Here is a 12,908-nt window from a genome sequence, read left to right on the forward strand (position 1 = left end):
ACTTCTAGGTACAGCGTACTGTATAGGATCCTGACTTCTAGGTACAGCGTACTGTATAGGATCCTGACTTCTAGGTACAGCGTACTGTATAGGATCCTGACTTCTACAGTAGGTACAGCGTACTGTATAGGATCCTGACTTCTAGGTACAGCGTACTGTATAGGATCCTGACTTCTAGGTACAGCGTACTGTATAGGATCCTGACTTCTAGGTACAGCGTACTGTATAGGATCCTGACTTCTAGGTACAGCGTACTGTATAGGATCCTGACTTCTAGGTACAGCGTACTGTATAGGATCCTGACTACTAGGTACAGCGTACTGTATAGGATCCTGACTTCTAGGTACAGTGTACTGTATAGGATCCTGACTTCTAGGTACAGCGTACTGTATAGGATCCTGACTTCTAGGTACAGCGTACTGTATAGGATCCTGACTTCTAGGTACAGCGTACTGTATAGGATCCTGACTTCTAGGTACAGCGTACTGTATAGGATCCTGACTTCTACAGTAGGTACAGCGTACTGTATAGGATCCTGACTTCTAGGTACAGCGTACTGTATAGGATCCTGACTTCTAGGTACAGCGTACTGTATAGGATCCTGACTTCTAGGTACAGCGTACTGTATAGGATCCTGACTTCTAGGTACAGCGTAATGTATAGGATCCTGACTTCTAGGTACAGCGTACTGTATAGGATCCTGACTTCTAGGTACAGCGTACTGTATAGGATCCTGACTTCTAGGTACAGCGTACTGTATAGGATCCTGACTTCTAGGTACAGCGTACTGTATAGGATCCTGACTTCTAGGTACAGCGTATTGTATAGGATCCTGACTACTAGGTACAGCGTACTGTATAGGATCCTGACTTCTAGGTACAGCGTACTGTATAGGATCCTGACTTCTAGGTACAGCGTACTGTATAGGATCCTGACTTCTAGGTACAGCGTACTGTATAGGATCCTGACTTCTAGGTACAGCGTACTGTATAGGATCCTGACTTCTAGGTACAGCGTACTGTATAGGATCCTGAGTTCTAGGTACATCGTACTGTATAGGATCCTGACTTCTAGGTACAGCGTACTGTATAGGATCCTGAGTTCTAGGTACATCGTACTGTATAGGATCCTGACTTCTAGGTACAGCGTACTGTATAGGATCCTGACTTCTAGGTACAGCGAACTGTATAGGATCCTGACTTCTAGGTACAGCGTACTGTACAGGATCCTGACTTCTAGGTACAGCGTACTGTATAGGATACTGACTTCTAGGTACAGCGTACTGTATAGGATCCTGACTTCTAGGTACAGCGTACTGTATAGGATCCTGACTTCTAGGTACAGCGTACTGTATAGGATCCTGACTTCTAGGTACAGCGTACTGTATAGGATCCTGACTTCTAGGTACAGCGTACTGTATAGGATCCTGACTTCTAGGTACAGGGTACTGTATAGGATCCTGACTTCTAGGTACAGTGTACTGTATAGGATCCTGACTTCTAGGTACAGTGTACTGTATAGGATCCTGACTTCTAGGTACAGTGTACTGTATAGGATCCTGACTTCTAGGTACAGCGAACTGTATAGGATCCTGACTTCTAGGTACAGGGTACTGTATAGGATCCTGACTTCTAGGTACAGTGTACTGTATAGGATCCTGACTTCTAGGTACAGGGTACTGTATAGGATCCTGACTTCTAGGTACAGTGTACTGTATAGGATCCTGACTTCTAGGTACAGTGTACTGTATAGGATCCTGACTTCTAGGTACAGTGTACTGTATAGGATCCTGACTTCTAGGTACAGGGTACTGTATAAGATCCTGACTTCTAGGTACAGTGTACTGTATAGGATCCTGACTTCTAGGTACAGTGTACTGTATAGGATCCTGACTTCTAGGTACAGGGTACTGTATAGGATCCTGACTTCTAGGTACAGTGTACTGTATAGGATCCTGACTTCTAGGTACAGGGTACTGTATAGGATCCTGACTTCTACGTACAGTGTACGGTATAGGATCCTGACTTCTACGTACAGTGTACTGTATAGGATCCTGACTTCTAGGTACAGTGTACTGTATAGGATCCTGACTTCTAGGTACAGTGTACTGTATAGGATCCTGACTGATCAGAATTGAATAGTCAGGAGCAGTTGAGTTAGTTGCTATATTACACTCTCGCGCTTGTCACCTGCTGTGTGGCTGAGAACCATTTTAAATAGCTGAAAAGGGGGGTTCCAAATAGTGGGTATTTTTACTAATAAAATTATGTTTTTTACCTCTCGCTCCGGGAACATGTGATGTGTCATTTTGATGCTCAGATCAGAGGTAACACAGCGCTTTGTTATTAGAAGAACTCCAACTGTTACCAGATTATATCCTGAATCAGCGCAATATGATCGCTAAGCGCGTTATTCATGCAGAATGAGAAGTTTAAAGCACCAGTCTGATTAATTCCATCAATGCGCACATACCCGTCACCTCAAGCTGATCGGCGCGGTCTCGCTGTGTATCCGCGTCTCATAAACCCACGTCACATGACATGGTGATAACGTAACATCACGTTAAGACTAAACGCGTATCTTCACAGGACAATAAGGTCACGTGAAGCCGGGTTTTCTCCCGTAAAGAGCATAGCGGTAATTATAATTGCCGTTAGTGATAATGACATGCAAATGATATGCAAATGAGGCGTGATCATAACGTGGCATAGCCACTAAAGTCCGTTAAGGCTAACGTGGGGACTTAGCGTGACGTTAGTTAGGTGATACCTAAAAGTGGCGTTACTTACATCCAGGCGCTGACATAGGGATTTTATAGGGTCTGGATGGGGGTAACCCCACAGTGAGGTGATATAACTAACATAGCGTTATTTCCCTCTCTCTCACAGTGAGTTAAACCCCTATTTCCGGGTCTGGATGGGGGTAACCCCACAGTGAGGTGATATAACTAACATAGCGTTATTTCCCTCTCTCTCTCAACGTGAGATAAACCCCTATTTCCGGGTCTGGATGGGGGTAACCCCACAGTGAGGTGAAATAACTAACATAGCGTTATTTCCCTCGCTCTCACCATGAGATAAACCCCTATTTCCGGGTCTGGATGGGGGTAACCCCACAGTGAGGTGATATAACTAACATAGCGTTATTTCCCTCTCTCTCACCGTGAGATAAACCCCTATTTCCAGGTCTGGATGGGGGTAACCCCACAGTGAGGTGATATAACTAACATAGCGTTATTTCCCTCTCTCTCACCGTGAGATAAACCCCTATTTCCGGGTCTGGATGGGGGTAACCCCACAGTGAGGTGATATAACTAACATAGCATTATTTCCCCCTCTCACCGTGAGATAAACCCTTATTTCCGGGTCTGGATGGGGGTAACCCCACAGTGAGGTGATATAACTAACATAGCGTTATTTCTCTCTCTCACCGTGAGATAAACCCCTATTTTCGGGTCTGGATGGGGGTAACCCCACAGTGAGGTGATATAACTAACATAGCGTTATTTCCCTCTCTCTCTCACCGTGAGATAAACCCCTATTTCCGGGTCTGGATGGGGGTAACCCCACAGTGAGGTGATATAACTAACATAGCGTTATTTCCCTCTCTCTCACCGTGAGATAAACCCCTATTTCCGGGTCTGGATGGGGGTAACCCCACAGTGAGGTGATATAACTAACATAGCGTTATTTCCCTCTCTCTCTCACCGTGAGATAAACCCCTATTTCCGGGTCTGGGTGGGGGTAACCCCACAGTGAGGTGATATAACTAACATAGCGTTATTTCCCTCTCTCTCACCGTGAGATAACCCCCTATTTCCGGGTCTGGATGGGGGTAACCCCACAGTGAGGTGATATAACTAACATAGCGTTATTTCCCTCTCACCGTGAGATAAACCCCTATTTCCGGGTCTGGATGGGAGTAACCTCACAGTGAGGTGATATAACTAACATAGCGTTATTTCCCTCTCTCTCACCGTGAGATAAACCCCTATTTCCGGGTCTGGATGGGGGTAAGCCCACAGTGAGGTGATATAACTAACATAGCGTTATTTCTCTCTCTCACCGTGAGATAAACCCCTATTTCCGGGTCTGGATGGGGGTAACCCCACAGTGACGTGATATAACTAACATAGCGTTATTTCCCTCTCCCTCACCGTGAGATAAACCCCTATTTCCGGGTCTGGATGGGGGTAACCCCACAGTGAGGCGATATAACTAACATAGCGTTATTTCACTCTCCTCTCTCACCTGCTGCCAGAATGAAATCAAATCAGCTTTATTGGCATGCCGAAAGAACATTTCACTATTGCCAAAGCAAGAATAACACAGGGTAGGATATAATGATTGCACAGTACAAGAATTATAGGGGTAGGGTATAATTATTACACAGTACATGAATAACACAGGGTAGGGTATAATGATTGCACAGTACATGAATTATAGGGGGTCGGGTATAATGGTTACACATTACATGAATAACAGGGGGTAAGGTTTAATTATTACACAGTACATGAATTATAGGGGGTAGTGTGACGGTGAAGGGGTTAACCAGGCTTATAATAAAGGTCAAGCTCACTTGGTTAACCCTGACCTGTGTGTTAGGGTCTTAGAGTGTCAGCTCTGGGACCCAGATGTCAAAAATATATTACTGCAACTGTATACTGATTTTGCGACATTAAAGAATGATGTGATTTTATTTCCTCTCCGGGGATGCTGGGATCGGGAGATTTCTAGGCTGTAAGTTTCAGGGTGGGTTTGGCAGAGAAAGTCTTTGCAGAATGTGTCTATGTAGCGGGGTTCCGGAGTTATAGGATACCCCAAAAGTTGTATCCAGAGATTGAGTGATATCTTCGGATACAGCTAAACACATTACTCCGCCAACCTCGGACCCTGGAAACGTTCTTACGGCTCACCGCCAAAGTCCCTGCTGCAGCATCTTCCAGACAAGGTAAATGGGTATGAAGGGGTTAAAATATATCTGCAGGTATACACGGATTCCCCAGTATAGCAGAGGTACCCACATACATGTCCAGGCATCCTGAGCCTAGAGTAGGGGTTCAGGAAGGTGCTCGAGCTAAGGTTATAAAGCTGAGCACGTTTGCAGTGCTTTAAAAAGTTTAAAAGTATTCTTCTCGTGTGCCAGGAATGAGGCTCGTGAGGGTAGATGAATTATACCCTCACTCCATCCCTGACAGCAGGATAGGAATTCATAACTTTTAGCACACAGAAGACAGGACACAATATATTTTATTAAATGGGTATAGTTTAATGTGTATATATATATATATATATATATATTGATAACCTGTAAATGAACGGTGGGATTTCGAACTCATGGCTACCAAGCTCGGTGCCGATGCATCTGCGAGGAAGCCAGGACTTGAAAGCCTAAGAGATGCCAGGAGGTGTGTGTCACGGTAACTTATGACAAGATATAATGAACACCAAATAACTGGGTTGAACTGAACGAGGCTTAGATATAATAAAGTATAGTTATTCCTTAGATAGGTGAACACAACAAGATAGTACAATTAACAGACAAGAAGGTAACACTTACTTAGGCGTTGGAATGAAGAAGTATCAAATAGCAATTCTCCAGCAATCAGGTATCAATCAAGATGTAACAAGAAGACAGACTGTAGGGTTGACATCAGTTTATATATCTTTTCAACCCTATTCTTATTGAGTGCCAATTACTAACGTGGGAACATTGTTAACCCATGCCCTCCAGGTAGTTGGCACATGCGTACTGGGACCCTGAGGGTCTCATTTCTGTAGCCCTACACCCAAATCAGGGGCGCAGGGCAGTCTGCCAGATGGGGGATCTGGCAGGATATTCTTTGTTTGCAGGTGTGAGTTATAGCACCTACAAACCACTCCAGCTTCACGCTTCTCCGCCCTCATATAAACAGTTAGAGTGGCTGAGTCTTTTGATCAGGGCCTGGTTCTTAGACATTGGGTCGCCCCCCTGATCATTTACATTCCTTAGTGGGCAGGAATCTTCACTGGCTTTTGTCCCCGCTTTGAAATACAATATGGTTTTTAATGTACACACATATTAAAATAACCGGTTCTGTTAGGTCCAGCGGGTCCAAACTACCCAGGCCTTAATGCCGGAAGTGGGACACTAGTTTCAGCCCGCTGCGACCTTCAGAACCGGAGATATGCAAATACCACATAAACCGTTTCTTATTTTATCACAAAATTCTCCACTGTAAAATAAATCTCGGTTTTTCCCTCATTCCCCATTGAAAACAACGGGTTCTGCTGCCATAGACTTTCAATGGTGAAACTCCGCCATTGGCTATGGGAGTCTGCCGCCATTGACTTTCAACGGAGCATCGCTACCGTTGAAGCCTATGGGGCTTCTCCGCCATAGCCGGTCAATGGGGAAACGGCCGCCATTGAAGTCTATGGGAAAAACTCACGAACCTTTATGGTGGTCCATACTCCATCGGGTTGGTCGGAGAGGGTCGGGAATGGATCTGCGGTCATGCCGGAACAGTGACTGCAGGCAGGCCAAATCCCGGCCCTCTGAACCCTCCAGAACCGGAGATATGGGCTTATGATTTTCAGGGTTTCGGACATAGCCGTTTTCTCGTGCTGCTTCTTCCGCCGCCATTGGAACCTATGGCGCGACCCGCTCAGCCAGCACGACCCTTTCTGGGGATCCTGGATTCTTGGACCCGGTGGTGGTCAAGTGAGGGGAGGCCTAGGAGCTAGGGGCAAAAAGAATTTTATTCCTTGGTGCCCTAGAACCTAAGATTCCCACGCCACTTGTCTTTGAACTTGAACTAACAGCGATCAAACTCTTTTTTTAGACAAAGTATCCGCATTTGCGGTCTGCGGTTTGGACGGCTGCCAACTCGTTCCTGGAGGCCGACGTCGAGGAATCCTCATTGAAGTCAATGGGCCCATTGACTTACAATGGTAAACCGCCGCTCCTCCTCTCGGACGCCACCTGCTGGTCTTCGAAGAAAACAGGTCCAAAACCGCTCCCTCCGCCATTGAAATGAATGGAGCTTCAATGGCGGCCTATGGGACTCTGCAAAATGGTGCCTGAAAAGGCGGGAACATTAAACAAAGGGCTATAATCACTATTCAACTATTAACCCTTGTCCTCCCGGATGGATCCCAGTGTGTGTGTGGTGCAGACACTGGTATGATGATGGTACATTATAACAGGGGAACATACATTTTTCATGTTATAGCAAGATAAACCACAGTTCTGGACCGCAGTCCAGTTAACCCCTTGCCTCCCTGGTGAGGTCAGGGGGTGGCCATATGGGGTGCAACCCCTTTAATACCGGGCCAATCCCCCTATCCCTCTACAGTGTGAACCCTTTGTTAGCAAGGAGGGCTAACTGGAGCACCGATATCCTCAATTCAAAGGGCCCCTGTAACCTAGCCCAGACTTAGTGGCATTGAGGTGGTGGGGAGCGGGGTGGGTTTGAATAGTGTGTGGGCACAGGTTTTACAAACCTGGCAAAGTGTGTGAGTGGCCAGGGATGAAATTCCCATGCCACTGGTTGGGGGGTATGCTGTGGGACAGCCTGTCCCAAAGTGTATAAGACAGCTCATCACCCTCCCAGAACTCTCTCTGCTGTTGTTCTTTCTTGGGTGGTCCATGTGTTCCTATGTGGTTCCATGTGTTCCCAAGTGATTCCAGAAGTCCAATTTGCCATAAGGGCAAGAACGGGTCGGACCGGGCCCAGAGATGCCTTGCTGCGATTGCAAGGAGGAAGGCTGCAGGACTTTTTAAAAAGGAATGTTTTCTAAGTCCCCACTTCAGCACTGTACTGTTTTAAAGACTTTATTTCAACTGGGAAAGTCAGTTTGTCAACCCCAGACCCCCAGTAAGTGTATATTTTTCTGTCTATTGTAATTCAATGTGTGTTTGCCTGTTTCTATGGAATAAATTACAATTTATTTTACTTATTGGCTTTGCTCAATGATAAGATCCCGGTATAAAGGTGTATTTTGCCTGGTCTCTCGTGACATGTAGGGTATAATGATTGCATGGTACATGGGTAACAGTTACACGCAGGGATGTGGGGGTTAGTGGGCGTCTCAGCCTGTGACAGGCGCTGATGTAGTGTGCAGCCAGTCCTGCTGTGTCCTCATCTTCTCCCTAGAGGATCGCTATTTTTTGGTTCTCTTCTATGTCATTAAAGTTCTGGATAAGAGCTGTGAGTTCCTCACTTCAGAGTATTGTGGGCAATGTAGCAGGAAGTGTGTTTCATCTTCTGTCACTCCTAGCTCACATTGCTGGCACAGTCTCATCTCCCGGGGCTTCCAGTTCTGTCTGTGTCTGTAACGCTTGTGCTGCCCACGAGCAAGACAGGACCCGATACTGAGGTGGGGAAGTAGTAAACCACGCACCCACAGCAGCGGAAGCGTGCCTGGCAGGCGGATTGTCAAACGTATCCGGGTCTGGGTTGGAGAGAGCGGGTTAGTCCTGATACTTGCCCAGGTCTTGGAATGGAGAGGTCAGAATAGTCAAGTCCGTTAGCCGTGGTCTGGGGTTGGAGAGGTCAGAATAGTGGAAGTCCATATAGCCGTGGTCTGGGGTTGGAGAGGTCAGAATCGTGGAGGTCCGTATAGCCGTGGTCTGGGTTGGAGAGGTCCGCAGAGTCGAGGGTAAGCCGGGGTCAATATCTAGAGGTTCCAAAGTCAAGCCGGGTCGGTACACGAAGAGTTAACTGCAAAAGAACACAGGACAAGGAGAAATGCACAACAGACGCAGGAGCTCAAGGCTACAACAAGTTATGCTCAGAAAGGTAGGAAAGGAACTGCAGAGTATTTGTAGCACACAGGAACCAGTAGCAAGGGAGGCGGAGCGGAGGCGCGGCCTCTGCGGAGGCAAGGATTGGCTGCCGGAGACAAGTGGGCTAAATGAGTACTTGCCACGCAGCTGGGGAGCAGTGCACGTCATCATGAGAGAAGCGAGGTGTGTCCGAGGGGGCGGGGGTACGTGCACACGCTTGTGCCAGAGTGGAGGTCTGGGATAGGACAGGTAAGGAGGGAACACGTCGCAAAGGACGTGTTCCCCGATTCCTTACAGTGTCTGCCTGGGTCTCACACTCCTCTCCTAGCTCACATCACTGGCACAGTCTCATCTCCCAGGGCCTCCAGTTCTGTCTGTGTCTGCCTGAGTCTCACACTCCTCTCCTAGCTCACATCGCTGGCACAGTCTCATCTCCCAGGGCCTCCAGTTCTGTCTGTGTCTGCCTGTGTCTCTCACACCTCTCCTAGCTCACATCGCTGGCACAGTCTCATCTCCCGGGGCTTCCAGTTCTGTCTGTGTCTGCCCGTGTCTCTCACACACCTCTCCAAGCTCACATCGCTGGCACAGTGTAACCTCCCGTGGATCCCAGTTCTGTCTGTGTCTGCCTAGGTCTCACACACCTCTCCTAGCTCACATCGCTGGCACAGTCTCATCTCCCGGGGCTTCCAGTTCTGTCTGTGTCTGCCTGTGTCTCTCACACACCTCTCCAAGCTCACATCGCTGGCACAGTGTAACCTCCCGTGGCTCCCAGTTCTGCCTGTGTCTGCCTGTGTCTCTCACACACCTCTCCTAGCTCACATCGCTGGCACAGTCTCACCTCCCGGGGCTTCCAGTGCTGTCTGTGTCTCTCACACACCTCTCCTAGCTCACATCGCTGGCACAGTCTCATGTCCCGGGACTTCCAGTTCTGTCTGTGTCTCTCACACACCTCTCCTAGCTCACCTCGCTGGCACAGTCTCACCTCCCGGGGCTTCCAGTTCTGTCTGTGTCTGCCTGTGTCTCTCACACACCTCTCCTATCTCACATCGCTGGCACAGTCTCAGCTCCCGGGACTTCCAGTTCTGTCTGTGTCTCTCACACTCCTCTCCTAGCTCACATCGCTGGCACAGTCTCATCTCCCATGGCTTCCAGTGCTGTCTGTGTCTGCCTGTCTCACACACCTCTCCTAGCTCACATTGCTGGCACCGTGTCATCTCCCGGGGCTTCCAGTTCTGTCTGTGTCTGCCTAGGTCTCACACACCTCTCCTAGCTCACATCGCTGGCACAGTCTCATCTCACGGGGCTTACAGTTCTGTCTGTGTCTGCCTGTATCTCTCACACACCTCTCCTAGCTCACATCGCTGGCACAGTCTCATCTCCCGGGACTTCCAGTTCTGTCTGTCTCTCACACACCTCTCCTAGCTCACATCGCTGGCACAGTCTCATCTCCCGGGGCTTCCAGTTCTGTCTGTGTCTCTCACACCTCTCCTAGCTCACATCGCTGGCACAGTCTCATCTCCTGGGGCTTCCAGTTCTGTCTGTGTCTACCTGTGTCTCTCACACACCTCTCCTAGCTCACATCGCTGGCAAAGTCTCAGCTCCCGGGACTTCCAGTTCTGCCTGTGTCTCTCACACACCTCTCCTAGCTCACATCGCTGGCACAGTCTCATCTCCCGGGGCTTCCAGTTCTGTCTGTGTCTGCCTGTGTCTCTCACACACCTCTCCTATCTCACATCGCTGGCACAGTCTCAACTCCCGGGGCTACCAGTTCTGTCTGTGTCTCTCACACACCTCTCCTAGCTCACATCGCTGGCACAGTCTCACCTCCCGGGGCTTCCAGTTCTGTCTGTGTCTGCCTGTGTCTCTCACACACCTCTCCTATCTCACATCGCTGGCACAGTCTCAGCTCCCGGGACTTCCAGTGCTGTCTGTGTCTCTCACACACCTCTCCTAGCTCACATCGCTGGCACAGTCTCACCTCCCGGGGCTTCTAGTTCTGTCTGTGTCTGCCTGTGTCTCTCACACTCCTCTCCTAGCTCACATCGCTGGCACAGTCTCATCTCCCGGGGCTTCCAGAGCTGTCTGTGTCTGCCTGTCTCACACATCTCTCCTAGCTCACATCGCTGGCACAGTCTCATCTCCCGGGGCTTCCAGTTCTGTCTGTGTCTGCCTGGGTCTCACACTCCTCTCCTAGCTCACATCGCTGGCACAGTCTCATCTCACGGGGCTTCCAGTTCTGTCTGTGTCTGCCTGTGTCTCTCACACACCTCTTCTATCTCACATCGCTGGCACAGTCTCATCTCCCGGGGCTTCCAGTTCTGTCTATGTTTGCCTGTGTCTCTCACACACCTCTCCTAGCTCACATCGCTGGCACAGTCTCACCTCCCGTGGCTTCCAGTTCTGTCTGTGTCTGCCTGTGTCTCTCACACACCTCTTCTATCTCACATCGCTGGCACAGTCTCAGTTCCCGGGGCTTCCAGTTCTGTCTGTGTCTCTCACACACCTCTCCTAGCTCACATCGCTGGCACAGTCTCACCTCCCGTGGCTTCCAGTTCTGTCTGTGTCTGCCTGTGTCTCTCACACACCTCTCCTATCTCACATTGCTGGCACAGTCTCATCTCCCGGGGCTTCCAGTGCTGTCTGTTTCTCTCACACACCTCTCCTAGCTCACACCGCTGGCATAGTCTCATCTCCCAGGGCTTCCAGTTCTGTCTGTGTCTCTCACACCTCTCCTATCTCACATCGCTGGCACAGTCTCATGTCCCGGGACTTCCAGTTCTGTCTGTGTCTCTCACACTCCTCTCCTAGCTCACATCGCTGGCACAGTCTCATCTCCCGGGGCTTCCAGTGCTGTCTGTGTTTTCCTGTCTCACACACCTCTCCTTGCTCACATTGCTGGCACAGTCTCATCTCCCGGGGCTTCCAGTTCTGTCTGTGTCTGCCTAGGTCTCACACATCTCTCCTAGCTCACATCGCTGGCACAGTCTCATCTCACGGGGCTTACAGTTCTGTCTGTGTCTGCCTGTATCTCTCACACACCTCTCCTAGCTCACATCGCTGGCACAGTCTCACCTCCCGTGGCTTCCAGTTCTGTCTGTGTCTGCCTGTGTGTCTCACACACCTCTCCTAGCTCACATCGCTGGCACAGTCTCACCACCCAGAGCTTCCAGTTCTGTCTGTGTCTGCCCGTGTCTCTCACACACCTCTCCTAGCTCACATCACTGGCACAGTCTCACCTCCCGTGGCGTCCAGTTCTGTCTGTGTCTGCCTGTGTCTCTCAAACACCTCTCCTATCTCACATCGCTGGCACAGTCTCATCTCCCGGGGCTTCCAGTGCTGTCTGTGTCTCTCACACACCTCTCCTAGCTCACATCGCTGGCACAGTCTCATCTCCCGGGACTTCCAGTTCTGTCTGTGTCTCTCACACACCTCTCCTAGCTCACATCGCTGGCACAGTCTCATCGCCCGGGGCTTCCAGTTCTGTCTGTGTCTCTCACACCTCTCCTATCTCACATCGCTGGCACAGTCTCATCTCCTGGGGCTTCCAGTTCTGTCTGTGTCTACCTGTGTTTCTAACACACCTCTCCTAGCTCACATCGCTGGCACAGTCTCAGCTCCCGGGACTTCCAGTTCTGCCTGTGTCTCTCACACACCTCTCCTAGCTCACATCGCTGGCACAGTCTCATGTCCTGGGGCTTCCAGTTCTGTCTGTGTCTGCCTGTGTCTCTCACACACCTCTCCTATCTCACATCGCTGGCACAGTCTCAACTCCCGGGGCTACCAGTTCTGTCTGTGTCTCTCACACACCTCTCCTAGCTCACATCTCTGGCACAGTCTCATCTCCCGGGGCTTCCAGTTCTGTCTGTGTCTGCCTAGGTCTCACACACCTCTCCTAGCTCACATCGCTGGCACAGTCTCATCTCACGGGGCTTACAGTTCTGTCTGTGTCTGCCTGTATCTCTCACACACCTCTCCTAGCTCACATCGCTAGCACAGTCTCACCTCCCGTGGCTTCCAGTTCTGTCTGTGTCTGCCTGTGTCTCTCACACCTCTCCTATCTCACATCGCTGGCACAGTCTCATCTCCTGGGGCTTCCAGTTCTGTCTGTGTCTACCTGTGTCTCTAACACACCTCTCCTA

This window comes from Ascaphus truei, chromosome 10 (assembly GCF_040206685.1).
Source record: "Ascaphus truei isolate aAscTru1 chromosome 10, aAscTru1.hap1, whole genome shotgun sequence".
NCBI lineage: Eukaryota > Metazoa > Chordata > Amphibia > Anura > Ascaphidae > Ascaphus > Ascaphus truei.